This window comes from Lepisosteus oculatus, chromosome 14 (genome assembly GCF_040954835.1).
Source record: "Lepisosteus oculatus isolate fLepOcu1 chromosome 14, fLepOcu1.hap2, whole genome shotgun sequence".
NCBI classification, from domain to species: Eukaryota; Metazoa; Chordata; class Actinopteri; order Semionotiformes; family Lepisosteidae; genus Lepisosteus; species Lepisosteus oculatus.
The window spans coordinates 18440150-18452888 of NC_090709.1; the positions used below are offsets into that span (position 1 = coordinate 18440150).

General features: G+C 47.7%; 2 non-coding genes across 2 annotated transcripts; one reads left to right on the forward strand and one right to left on the reverse strand.

The window, feature by feature from the left end:
• The first annotated feature begins 1044 nt into the window (after window positions 1-1044).
• Window positions 1045-1163, forward strand: LOC138243897 (5S ribosomal RNA). The gene has a single exon (XR_011192515.1). It is a non-coding gene; the product is annotated as a 5S ribosomal RNA (ribosomal RNA).
• Window positions 1164-1788: 625 nt separating this feature from the next.
• LOC138243531 (U1 spliceosomal RNA) lies at window positions 1789-1953 on the reverse strand. Its single transcript, XR_011192186.1, has one exon. It is a non-coding gene; the product is annotated as a U1 spliceosomal RNA (small nuclear RNA).
• Window positions 1954-12739: the final 10786 nt, after the last annotated feature.

The following is a 12739-nucleotide window of genomic DNA, read 5'->3' on the forward strand; positions in this document are numbered from 1 at the left end:
ACCACTACAACATTCAGGTACATTCAGCTCCGGCGGGAACGAGTCATTTGTCGGTCTTTTCAAGTGCTGGGAGCCGAGTAATCCTTTGCTTGTATCGTTTCTCCCCGGTAACTAGATCTCAACCTGCGACTCTCGACTGGGCTCACCCATGGCAGCCCAGCAGGTGTGAGCCTAGCCGGCACCCGGATGGGAGATTCACCCCGGAAAAGCTCAGGTTGCTGCTGCTCCTGCAAGAGGTGTGACTGGGAGTAGGGAGCGCTCACCCTGCGGTCTGTGTGGCTTTCCTGATGGCGACACTCTGCTGCACAAACAGGCGCCGTCCTTCGGGGGAGGCATAAAACCGAGGTCCCGACCCTCCTTGGCCATTAAGAAATCCCAGGGCGTCTCTCAAAAAGAGACGCCGGGGGTGTCACTCTGGTGTTAGTGTTCCCCTTTACCAATCAGTCGGGGTCTCCTCCTAATCCCCGTCTCATATGTAACAATCAATGACGAGGCCCCCCTGTCCCGCGATATTGTACTTGTCTCCTGGCCGCTGGCTGGCGCCGTGAGATTTAGTACTCGCGCAAGAGACCGGGGGCAGAGCGCGAACGCGGTCCCCCGCCCCCCACAAAGTGTGCGCTCCAGGTTCCCTCTCGGGGCTCTGCAACACAGCGGAAAGGCAGTGAGAAGGAGCCTCTCGCTCTGACGCCGCAAGGCCACAAGAGGGCGGAGGCGCCGCGCGCCCGGCCGACGTGTTGGACTGGTGCGCTTTATGTGCTGAAATAAACACGCGACAGCCCAGAAATGTTTTGAGTGCTGTGCACTGGAGGTTTTTGTCTTGTGAAGACTTGCCTTGTGCTCCTCCGAGCAGTTTGTTTGTTCTCCTCCAGTGCGGGACAAGCCAACACAAGGGAGCACGTTCGCCAACATCCAGGTACGCAATGCGATTTGGAAAGAGGCTCCTTTCCAAAGAGTTGCACACGAACGATCCTTCAGTCCAACTCGGGGGGCACAGAGCCCCAGCCACACACAGCTTCAAGTAGCGAGTTAGGCGCCACGACTTTCGCTTGTGGCCACACCACCCTGAATGTGCCCAATCTCGTCTGATCTTGGAAGCTAAGCAGGGTTGGGCCTGGTTAGTACTTGGATGGGAGACTTCCTGGGAATACCAGGTGCTGCAAGCTATTGCTTTCTCGGCCAGCAGGGGTCACCGTTGGTGCCGTAGGCTTTGGGAGAAAAACCTGGAGGATGGAAAGGTGATCTATAGCCTCATCTCTAGAGATGTTTTGTTGCTATGGCATGTGTGTGACCCATATAAAAAAAAAAAAACGTTTGTAAAACGAATATCGAAGCTGCCTCTAAATCTGCAAATGAAGATGAGTCGATAAACCACTTGTTTATCGTATAACTATACATATATTCATTTAATACTGATTTCATTCATTGAGCACGGATACAATAGAGGTACAGCCATTCACTGTTTGACATGTCTGCACTGGTACAGAACCTAGCAATCAGAAAACGGGTGAAACTGTCTTGAGAATTAGCATACAGTACCGAGGCCCCCATGACCAAATAAAGGCTAACCTCAATAATCAGCCTAAATAATGCAGACTACAGCAAAACGACTGACTTTGAAAAGGGAATGAATGTCCGGAAGGAGTAGTGTAACCAGCTTGAAATGCTTCTCCGGACCTCTAACTAAAAGAAACCGGGAACCAGCAGTGGCATCGACTCCTTTCGAACTGGAATCCTATCGCAGCTCGTGGTGTCGTAACTCTTCCGTATCTGATATTGGACCAAGCACATCAGGGGAGAGCGCGAACGCAGTCCCCCACTACCAGAAATTATGTAGTCGAGATTCCCACATTTGGGGAATTCGCAGGGGTCAGCACAGCCGGAGTGCAATGGCCGAGCCTCGCCCTGGGTGAACCGATTTTTTAAGAACTTTATTTTCTTTTCACAAAAAAATACAGGACATCACAAATTAGAAAGCTTTACATTAATATACATACTTAAAACAGTATATATGATCACATCTCATTACATTTTGACACGGTACCAGTTACATAGCAACAATTTCTTTTTTTCTGGTGCAAATCACATTCTTTACTTAAACATGATAATGTTTTTCACAGTTTCTTGAGATATTGACCTATGCTCTCAATTTCCCACAGATTTTCTGCTTCCTCCCTCCCTTCTCTCCACAGATCTCTGCGGTAATAGTTCTCTCGGGTGATGAACAGGGCCAGGCTACCTGCTGCCTTGACTGGGACCTCGATGCCTTTGAACAGCCCCATGTTCCTCACTCTCCACAGGGCGTCTTTCCCACTGTTCACCACGGCCCAGATCCTGTCAAACACGTCAGGAGGAAGTTTGACAGGAGAGATGCCGTATATGACGAAAGCAGCGGTCAGGGTAAATTGGGGCGAGAGAGCTTGCAACCAATCTTCAAACTGTGCCCAGAAGGCCTTAGCAAAAAAGCAGGACCACTGGAGATGGGTCACAGTCTCCTCCTCGCCGCAGCCCACCCTAACGCAGCGAGGGCTGGGGGTGAGGCCCCTATGGTACAAGAAAGTTCGTACCGGTAAGCACTGGTGGACGACACTCCAGGCTAAATCTCTGTGAATGTTGCACAGAAACTAAGAGGATGTGTGTTTCCACACCTTCCTTGTTTGGGCTGATGTTAAAATGCCCACAGGGGTCTGCCTATTGTTCTGGGGTGCAACGAAATCTTCCAGTTTTTGGCCGCTGACATCTCGAAGGGGAATATGGCCAATTGGGTGAGATCTTAGAAAACTTTTAACTGTCCCATAAATTGCAGGGCATGTGTCAGAGAGTGGGACATCCAGCTTGGGTCTGACACCCCACACTCTGAACACCTCCCTACTTACCCAGAGCCTGGAAAAATAAGTCCAGGTACGCGCTGCAGGTGCTGTTGCAAAGCCTCTCAGCACAGAGGTCAGGAAAATGCACAGCAGCTTCGTAGCAATATCTGGGACAGACTTCCCCCCCGAGGGTAGCGGCCTGTACATTATTTCCCTTCTGAGTCTTTCCTGCTTCCCACCCCATAGAAATTGAAACATCAATCTCCTCAGCACCACCGCAACACGGTGTGGGATTGGGAAAGTAGAAGCCAGAAAATTCAAGACAGGCAAGAGCTCGGCTTTGATGACCAGCACTTTCCCTGTCATGGTGAGGTCTCGGTCCTTCCATTGCATCTGTTTTTTTTTTGAGAATGGCAATTTGTTCTGCCAATTTACTGTTCCCATCTCTTCTCCAAAATACACCCCCAGGACCTTAATTCTCTTCTCTTGCAGCCTGAGATCATGTCCATCTTTTGGCTCCCTCCAGTTCTGATAAAAAATCTCACTCTTAGATTTGTTATTTTTTGCAGAGGAAGCCAAAGAGAAACGATCACAGCACTGCAGAGCTCTGCTAATTGAGGCATTGTCAGAGAGGAGCAGGGTGACGTCATCCATGTATAGAGATGTCTTTACCTCTCCTCCCCCACTTCCAGGCACTGGTATCCCATTAATGGCCTGATCCTGGCGCAAGGCAAAAGCTAAGGGCTCCATAGCCAAGGGGGATAATGGGCAGCCCTGCCTCACCCCTGAACAGACTTCAAAGGGGCGTGATCTATTGCCATTAACCATGACTCTGCTGTTGCTACCTGTGTACAGCAGGTTAATCCACTTTCTCATGATGGGGCCAAACTTCATGTGCTCAAGTATCGATGTTAAGTACTGCCGGTTTAGGCGGTCAAAGGCCTTTTCTAGGTCTACACCTAAAATGCACAGAGGGAGGGAGCGATCCTCTGAGTACAGACAGACAAGGCCAGGTTGTCGCTCATCAGGCGTCCTGCTATCCCACAAGTCTGTTCTTTCCCTACCAGTGAGGCCACTTCATTTTGTAGGCGCAGGAAAAGGGCTTTGGACAGTATCTTAGTGTCCACGCCTAACAGGCTGAGGGGTCTCCAGTTCTTTATGTCATTCTTTGCTCCTATCTTAAACAAGAGAGAGATAGTGCCTTCTCTTAAGGAGTCAGGCAGCAATTCTGTCTTATAGCTTTCCTCGAATAGGAGCAGTAGCGGATCCTGAAGCAGATCCCAAAAGGTGCAATAAAATTCTTTAGGGAGCCCGTCAGCACCCGAAGTTTTCCCCTTCTGTAAGCTCTCCATAGCCTGTCTCAGCTCTTCTACTGTCAAATCCCTCTCAAGTACTTCCCTATCTTCTTCACTCAAAACGTTTTCTAGCTTTGAGGTAAAAAAATGAATTTCTTCATCCTTTACCTCTGTAGAGCTGTACAGTCTTGAGTAGAAGGCCTCGGTGCAGGAGAGGATAGCACTCGGCTCTGTTCTCTCTCGTCCCTCCTCATCAACTATACTTTCTGTTGTAACAGAAGAAATAAGGTTCTTGATCCCGAGATGAAGTAAAACAGATGAGTTTATTGCATGCAAGGAACAATAAAGCCGAAGTCTTGTTTCCCGCAAGAAACAACAAAACCGAAGTATTGTTCAACGTACTGTTACAAACTTTTGGGTTATATAGTGTTTTCTTCTCCGTTTTCTGACGTCACTCGGTCTGATGGTAAAGAGGGGGGTTCATGGTATTTGGCCAGTTTACGATGTTCTGGACAAATGGTCAGTTTAACATTACACCCAGGGGGGTTCCTAGCTTGCATCTGCAATCCTTATCAGTTAACCCCCTTTCCTGCCATAAACCCCAGCTTGTGATTTAGAAGTCTAAAACCCCCTACAGAAAGGATTAAATTCACATCTTTCTTCATTCCCCCCTTATAAAATATGGCATACGTCAGTGTAGCCTATTTTTATACATACAATGTCAGGGCAGATATTTCCTTTCTTGGCGAACAGGTATCTATTGCCATGTCATTGTACGTTCCACGGTTATAGCAAGATGTGATACATGTTTTTGTGAACGTGATGATTACAATTATACATATAAACAATACTATTCCTACAGATAAACACTATAAAAAGGTTACACCCCAGGCCCCAAACACAGACTTTACCCAAGACCCAGTTCCCCAATTTTCATTATAATAGTCCTGATATTTCTGTCCCTCATTGTAAATGTGTTGGGCCAGATCTGAGATGTGCTCAGAATTATCAGGAATATATGTGCAGCATTCAGTGCCAATTACTGCACAAGTTCCTCCTTGGGCCGCCAGTACATAATCTAAAGCTAGTCGGTTCTGCATGGCCACTGTTCTGAGGGCTACCATCTCATCATTAACAGCCTTCAGACTAGATGAGGTAGAATTTGCTAATTCTTCTAAAGTCGAGGCCATTTGAATTAACTCTCGACTCAGAAAGTTCATGCCGGCTTGTGGAAATATTATACCTAAATAATATTCCCAATCAGCCAATTTTCTTTGTGGTCTGTGGTTAGGTCCGAAGGTGCTGTGGATTTGAACACGGATATGAGGAACCACATATCCTAAATAACATGAGCCAGACCACTGGGCTGGCAACCATGGGTAGGCTCGTTTTCCACAAATGAAATATGTTCCGTTTGGCGCTCCCTATGCCTCTGAAAATAAGAAGCTTATACCGAATTGTGGGGTGTGCCGATCCCATCCTGGAATTTGGAAGGTAGAGGTGGATATATTTGCATCGATGGTAAGGTTGCAACGACTCCATCCAACCAAGTGCAGACCATTAGTGTGCTGAAAACATATGTTTCCCTCACGTTCCTTATTTAGAGTCAGGTATGGTGGTGTATGGCTTCTGTTATATTTAGGAGCGTAAGAGCCTGTGAAACACGTGGGCTCTAAGCCTCGCTCCTGTAGATATTGTAATGTTGTGCAGGTTAAAGTCGTGTTATGGCAACCCCCATAGTTTGTCATATTAAAATCTCCTAAATTATCCCTCCAAATGATCATGCCTTTGACTTCCTCGAGACGCCAAGGAATGGCCCCCATAGGAAGTCCTTCCTGTACATATTTGGGTAATGCGGCACACACCCAGCAGGCACTTTGGTTCGTTTTCTTAGCTGTCAGATAGGAGAGGCCTAAAAAGGAATTAATTCCATGTTCTCCTTTGTGTGAGAGATGATCATTAATCCCTGCGGAACATAGTCCTACAGCAACAATTATCGTTATTGACAGAAATGATTTCATTCTGAGTCTGTAAATGGGGATGAGGCTCGTCGGCAGTGTGGCGCGTGGATCCAGCGATCTTTTCCTTCCACTCGAACCGCAGACTTGGTTGTCAACAGGATCTGGTAGGGTCCGTCCCACCTGGGCTGGAGAACCTGTGAAGGAAATTTCCTGATCCACACCCACTCTCCTGGGATGAGGTTGTGCCCTCCTTCAGGTGGTGGTCCCCACGCCTCCAGGACCTGCTCGCGGGCTCCTTGGGTGGCCTCTGTCAGCAACTTGCAGTAATACAAAGGAATGGTTGATCCATCTGAGGAAACCCCAGTCTCAGCACCTGTAAGAGAGCTTGTTTCAAATTATTACAGGCGGCTTTTGCTGCGGGAACCAAGGCAATCTTGTCCTTGTACTGCACTCCCCCCTTAAGCAGATCTGTTAAGAGTTGTGCTCACCCTGTAAAAACATTGCACCCAGGCCCTGTTAAAATTTCACAATGCTAGACACAAAAGGGCCTTATCATAACTGCTTCTATTAGACACTCTAAAGCTGAAGCAACTCAGACTTGTGGGTTTCCTCGTCAGGGGAAGCACTCAGAATACCATCAACATACTGAGTGATCACAGCCAGTTGAAGCCACGTGATACCCTGTTCTGGATAGTCATTCTTTGTAATGCATAATATTCCAACCCAATAGATCTGGAATAAAACCACCCATTAAAATCTGGTACTCGGCAAGTAAAACTTGCTGTCCCAATACTCCTGTGGCCTCCTGCCGTCTTCCCATATACATTAATCTATAGCACACTGTCGAACAGAGGAGTGAAACAAGCATGACAGTAGTGCTCCAGTATCCCCTAACAGAGAAACCAACACTCCATTAACAGTACATTTTTAACCACTGGACTGGGACAGACTTAGGGAGGCTACAAGGGATTTACAGGATCTAATCGTTAGGTAAACAGATTTTCTCACAAGACGTTATTCTCCCCAGTCTCGATTCTAAACCTACAGCGTTTCAGCATGTCTGGTTTCGAGACATTCAAATAAAACCAAATTGTTTCCATTATTGCAACTAATTGTATAAAAATACAAAAACTGTTTAACTACTTTTACGTCCACCTGTACTGTACTTATACGTTTCAGACGCTCTTATATTTTCCAATCTCCTTAAGTTGATTTTCGTCAAGTCTCTTTAGTTACGTCTCTAGCCAGTCCCGCTGGCTAAACACACTCACACCGTCATTTAGTATACCAAAACTCACAGTTACACACATACATGCCGGCACACAAATTCATAAAACACACATACACATCGAGAATATATTTTTCTCTTCGTAATACAATGTGCTGTATTCTTGTTTTACTCCTACATGAATCCTTTTAATTCCTGAAGCGCACTCCAGGTTCGCTGCATTTCTAATTTCGGGTGCGGTACTTTAGCCCACCGGTCAATATCTTACGGTTTTGGATTTGATCGTATGGGGGAATCAGGGAAGGTAGGTGCGAGTGCAGACCCCCTCGACGGGGTGCGAGACAGTGTTAGAGTGGCGCTGTCATCAACGGCGCCAGCCCCTGCTACATCAAGTCCTTTCCCACTTCGAGTGAGAGTACAGATCTGCGGGCGCCCTCCCTCTAACAGGGGAGACCCTGATCCGTCTTTATCACACTCATACCAAGTGTTATCCCAATCAGACCCCCCTTCTCCATATGGCCACTGTGGGAATTGATCCCAATTATTTTCATTTCCTGCCTGTTTGTTCCCTGTGGGAGAGCAGGATATAACTTAGTCGCCGGCTGTAGCACATTAACCAGTGCAGCGTGACCAGGAGTTAATTCCTTCTTTAGTTTCTCATTCTCCTGTACTGCCTCTTTTAGCTTTTTTTTCTATACTCTTTCGTAGCGAGTAAAGTATCTTTTCTTCCGGGTTTTTGTTTTCCCCGTAAACACACTTTTAAATCACATCCCAATTTCTTTTTTTTTTTTCATGTATCTGCCACCACTGGTGCCGGCCGTGCACCAGGGTGGGAGCTACATGCTTGTGCTTTTGCCAATCAATACTCATATGCTTTCTTTACAGGCGTCTTCGCCCCAAATTCCCTCTGACAAACTCAGCTTTTTCCATATTTTTCTCCTTCTTTTCCGTCAACTTACACTTTTCCGATATATAAACGGACCCTTCCACCACTTTCTCAAACCATCAGTTAGCACACATGTTCGGTCTCTTTTACTTTTGTCGTGTGTGAGGTAACAGCTCATACAGTAAGGGGATGCTTTCACTTGAAAAACCTGTGCATTCCTGCACTCATTCAGCCAAGGGCGTCTGTTACCTCCGGATCTAAATACCTCTCAGAGACTTTAGAGAGGATTTACACCGCACTGTTCACAGGTAAGGGACGAGACCTCGAAAACCCCCTTTCTTGATCAGTAATTCACCATCCCCAGAACGCCAGCATCGCTGCTTTTGCCCCGGGGTGGACTTACGCACTGAGCTCAATCAGGGCGATTCTCGGGTCTCAACGTCCTTTAAATCCTGCTACTTAATGCTTTGCTCTTTTATTATGAGGTGTGTTTATGTTAGTGTCGTGCGTGTGTATATGTATTTCACAAACAAGGAAAACACCAAAAACATACATACATATATATCTTTTCTACTCCTGTTTCCTTTAAAACAAAAAAACCACGCCACGCCAATCCGTGCACGATCAAGGCGTAGCTAATCTCAGAACCCCGGGCGCAATTAAGGCCCACACCGATCCCGAGCCACAGAACTCCGGGCGCAATTAAGGCCCACACCAGTTCTGACCTTCAGAACTCCGGGCGCAATTAAGGCCCACACCAGTCCTGAACTACGTGCATTTAATGCACCACTTGCTCTAGAACCCCGGGCGCAATTAAGGCCCACACCGATTCTGAGCCTCAGAACTCCGGGCGCAATTAAGGCCCAAACCAGTTCTGACCTTCAGAACTCCGGGCGCAATTAAGGCCCACACCAGTCCTGAACTTCACGGTAAGGGTCCAAAACCCGTTCAAAACTCCACGCGCAATTAAGGCATACACCAGTTTCGAACGCCTGTACACAATACCGCGGAACCCCTGCCAGACCAAATTCTGGGCTTACAGCAAACAACCCATTACATACACCGGTGCCTTCCCCGGGCCAGAGGAATTCAGAAACTCACGTTTACTCCGTCATCTCGGGCGATTCTCGCAGGGAGCAGAGATTTCCCAATCGGTCAGAGAGAGTCGGGACTTTTTTTTAAAAAAGAGGAGTCCTTACCTCTTAGTAATGTGAGCGCTGACCGTCTCTCCTGCCGATGAGAAGTTCTGCGCCTTCTGGAGCATCCTGCCGACTACGCCAAATTTGTTGTAACAGAAGAAATAAGGTTCTTGATCCCGAGATGAAGTAAAACAGATGAGTTTATTGCATGCAAGGAACAATAAAGCCGAAGTCTTGTTTCCCGCAAGAAACAACAAAACCGAAGTATTGTTCAACGTACTGTTACAAACTTTTGGGTTATATAGTGTTTTCTTCTCCGTTTCTGACATCACTCGGTCTGATGGTAAAGAGGGGGGTTCATGGTATTTGGCCAGTTTACGATGTTCTGGACAAATGGTCAGTTTAATATTACACCCAGGGGGGTTCCTAGCTTGCATCTGCAATCCTTATCAGTTAACCCCCTTTCCTGCCATAAACCCCAGCTTGTGACTTAGAAGTCTAAACCCCCTACAGAAAGGATTAAATTCAAACCCCCGTCTTCACATCTTTCTTCATACTTTCCATGACAGACTTGGAGCCTACCACTTTCCTGAAATAGAAGCGAGTACACTTCTCATTTTCTTCCAAGAACTGCACTCTGCTTCTTAACAGCACTCCTCGACTACTTTCTTCGGCTATGCTCCGGATGTCCTTTTTTAAAAGGGTGATATCCTCGAGCACATCGAAGCCACTGTGCAGCATCGTGTAGAGACGCTGCAGCTGCCTCTGTTTCCTGGCTAGCACTCCTCTCCATCTGGCAGCAGCCTTCCTTCCCTCAGCCATGAAAAAGGCCTTTGTCCTCACCTTCACCTCCTCCCACCACTCTCCTACTGACCCGTACAGACACTGCAAGGACAGCCACTGTGATAGTTTCTCCTTGTAGCAGGATACTACCCCCTCGTTCTCTAGCAGCTTTGAGTTGAGTTTCCAGAGGCCTGGGCCAAAGACAGTCCCGCCCTGGAGTTCCACTCTACACCCTAAAGCCTGATGATCTGAGAAGAAGACAGGCTGAAGAGTGACCCCAACAACTTTCACTCTCTCTGAGACAAAGCAATAGTCAATTCTGGAGCTGCTATTCCTCCCTGACCATGTATATCCTGCTGTTGTGGGATATATACATCTATATGTGTCTGAGAGTTTAAAGTCTTGAACTAAGTTTTGCAGGGCCAGTGAGCTGGAATCCAATTTTATCGGAGAGCTAGACTGCCTGTCTGTGTGCTCTAAGATACAATTAAAATCCCCTCCCACTATCACGTCTGTGCTACATAACAATAGGGGAGAGAGTGCCTTGAGTAGCTCCACCCTTCGTCCCACGTCAGTAGGGCAATACACATTGATCCCCCATTCCACATCCACACACAGCAACCTGCCATCTATGACCCTCTGAATACTTTTCAATTTGAATGCCCATCCTTTGAAAAGAATGGCCACACTAGAGGCTCTGTTGTTATTGTCCCCTGACCAAACAGAAGGCCCTTTATCCCACCTATCTTCAAAGCTTTTATACCTCTCTTGATAGGCTAAAGCACACTCCTGCAACATCTCCCTCTCTCTGCTGGAGGTAATCAAAGACAGACTGGCATTTAACTCTGTCATTGATACCTCTGGTGTTAAGAGAAATGTTTAGAGCCATATTACATAAGAAAGTAGAACCAGTCTTTACAAAACACATTTCTCTTCTGTCTCACCTGTTACCTTCTTCTTTTTCTTTTTCTTCTTACCAATTTCCTGCCAGCCATCCTCTGAATGAGCCTTCATCAGGGTGGCAGCAGTAAAAGCGTTCACAGAGTCCATTTCAAGGAAGGGGGTAGAGGGAGGGGTGGAGGGGTTCCAGCTGTCCCCATCACCATGCTCTCCTTCCTCCTCGCTCGGGGGAGGAAAAACAGAGTCATTTTTTCTTTTCCTCAAGTCCAAAAGCACTGAGGGGAAAGGGGTGCAGCCGATGCACCAGTCTCCTCTTCCCCCTCACCCACCAGCTGCTGCAGATCCTCCGTGATGGACTGGATGGAGGAGAGGAGGGCATCTGTAGCACTTGCAGAGTCTGAGAAAAGCAGCTCCGCTGAATCCTGGGTATCCTCGCTGGACCCGCTCCACCGGGGGGCCCCACACTGGCCCTTGTTCTGAGGAGCAGGAGTGGGGGAGGGGTCCTCGCTGTTCTCGGGGGTTTTCAAACCCTCGTGCTTGTCTGGTGCAGTCTGCAGTTGTGGGGGCGTAGTGGATTTCTCTTCCACCAGCCCCGGAGCCACAGCAGGACTGATCCTGGCTGGAGGCTGAGAGTCTTTGTCCAACAAGGGTTCTATGTTTGACTTGTTGTTTGCTTTGGCTTTTCGGGCCGGTTTGGCTGAAACAAGCACTGCCTCATCCTTTCTCATTTTGAGTTTATTGGCGTAGGCGTGAGGGCAGTTCTTAAAAACGTGTCCTTCCGAGCCACATAAATTGCACTTTGGCAGCATTGAACAGTCAGAGGCTAAATGTTCCTGTTTGCCACAGGTCTTGCAGCATTTCACAGTGCAGGACGATGCCAGGTGTCCCACAGCACCACAGCGCCGACACACCTTTGGTTGTCCCACATAAAAAACATAGCCATTGCAGGCGCCCAGCCGGATTGTAGAGGGCAGGTGCCTTAAGCCTCCATTTACATTGTCTGGTAGCAAGCGAACCTCGAATTTCCTTGCTCCTGTTTTTATACTGTCAACATCTCTAACCTCAGTTCCATGGTGGACGGTGCAGTACTGGTTAAGCCAGGTGTGAATGTCCTCCGTCTTTGCCAGTTCCGAGAACATAACAACCTCTCTGTGTCAGAGGCTGCAAGTTGATCTTCTCAAGGGCAGGAACTTTCCCTCTTTTTGCCTCAAACACATCCACACATTGTTCAAACAGAGGATAGGTAGCAAATACAACCTCAAATGCTTTCTGACCTGGGAGAGCGAAGATGAAATCCAAGTGCTGAGGTTCAAAGCCAAGTTCCTTCTGCAACACTTTTCTGCTGAACTGCATACGATCCATGAAGAGGTCATCCAAAAGCTCAAAACGCACAGCATTCTTGCGGGATCCAAAAGTTGCCATTTCGTAAACTGCAAAACAAACACTGCTTCCACAAAACAAGAAAACAATCCAACTACTCCACCTACAGGATGATCAAGGTATCTCCCCTGTCAGGTAAGTATGAGCTGTACAAGCCCCTGCAAGCGGCACGCACCCACAGCACAAAGCGCGCAGCCTAGGCCAGCTCCTCGCCCCGCACACCACCGCCTCCTGCTGGGCCCACTCTTTCGCACACTCACACGCCACACTAACACTCAAAAGGGTGGGCAAAACGAGAAAACGAGCGCGCCGTTTCCTACACATCTGCAGTCGCCAATGCGCATTCGCAGCATGTCCCAG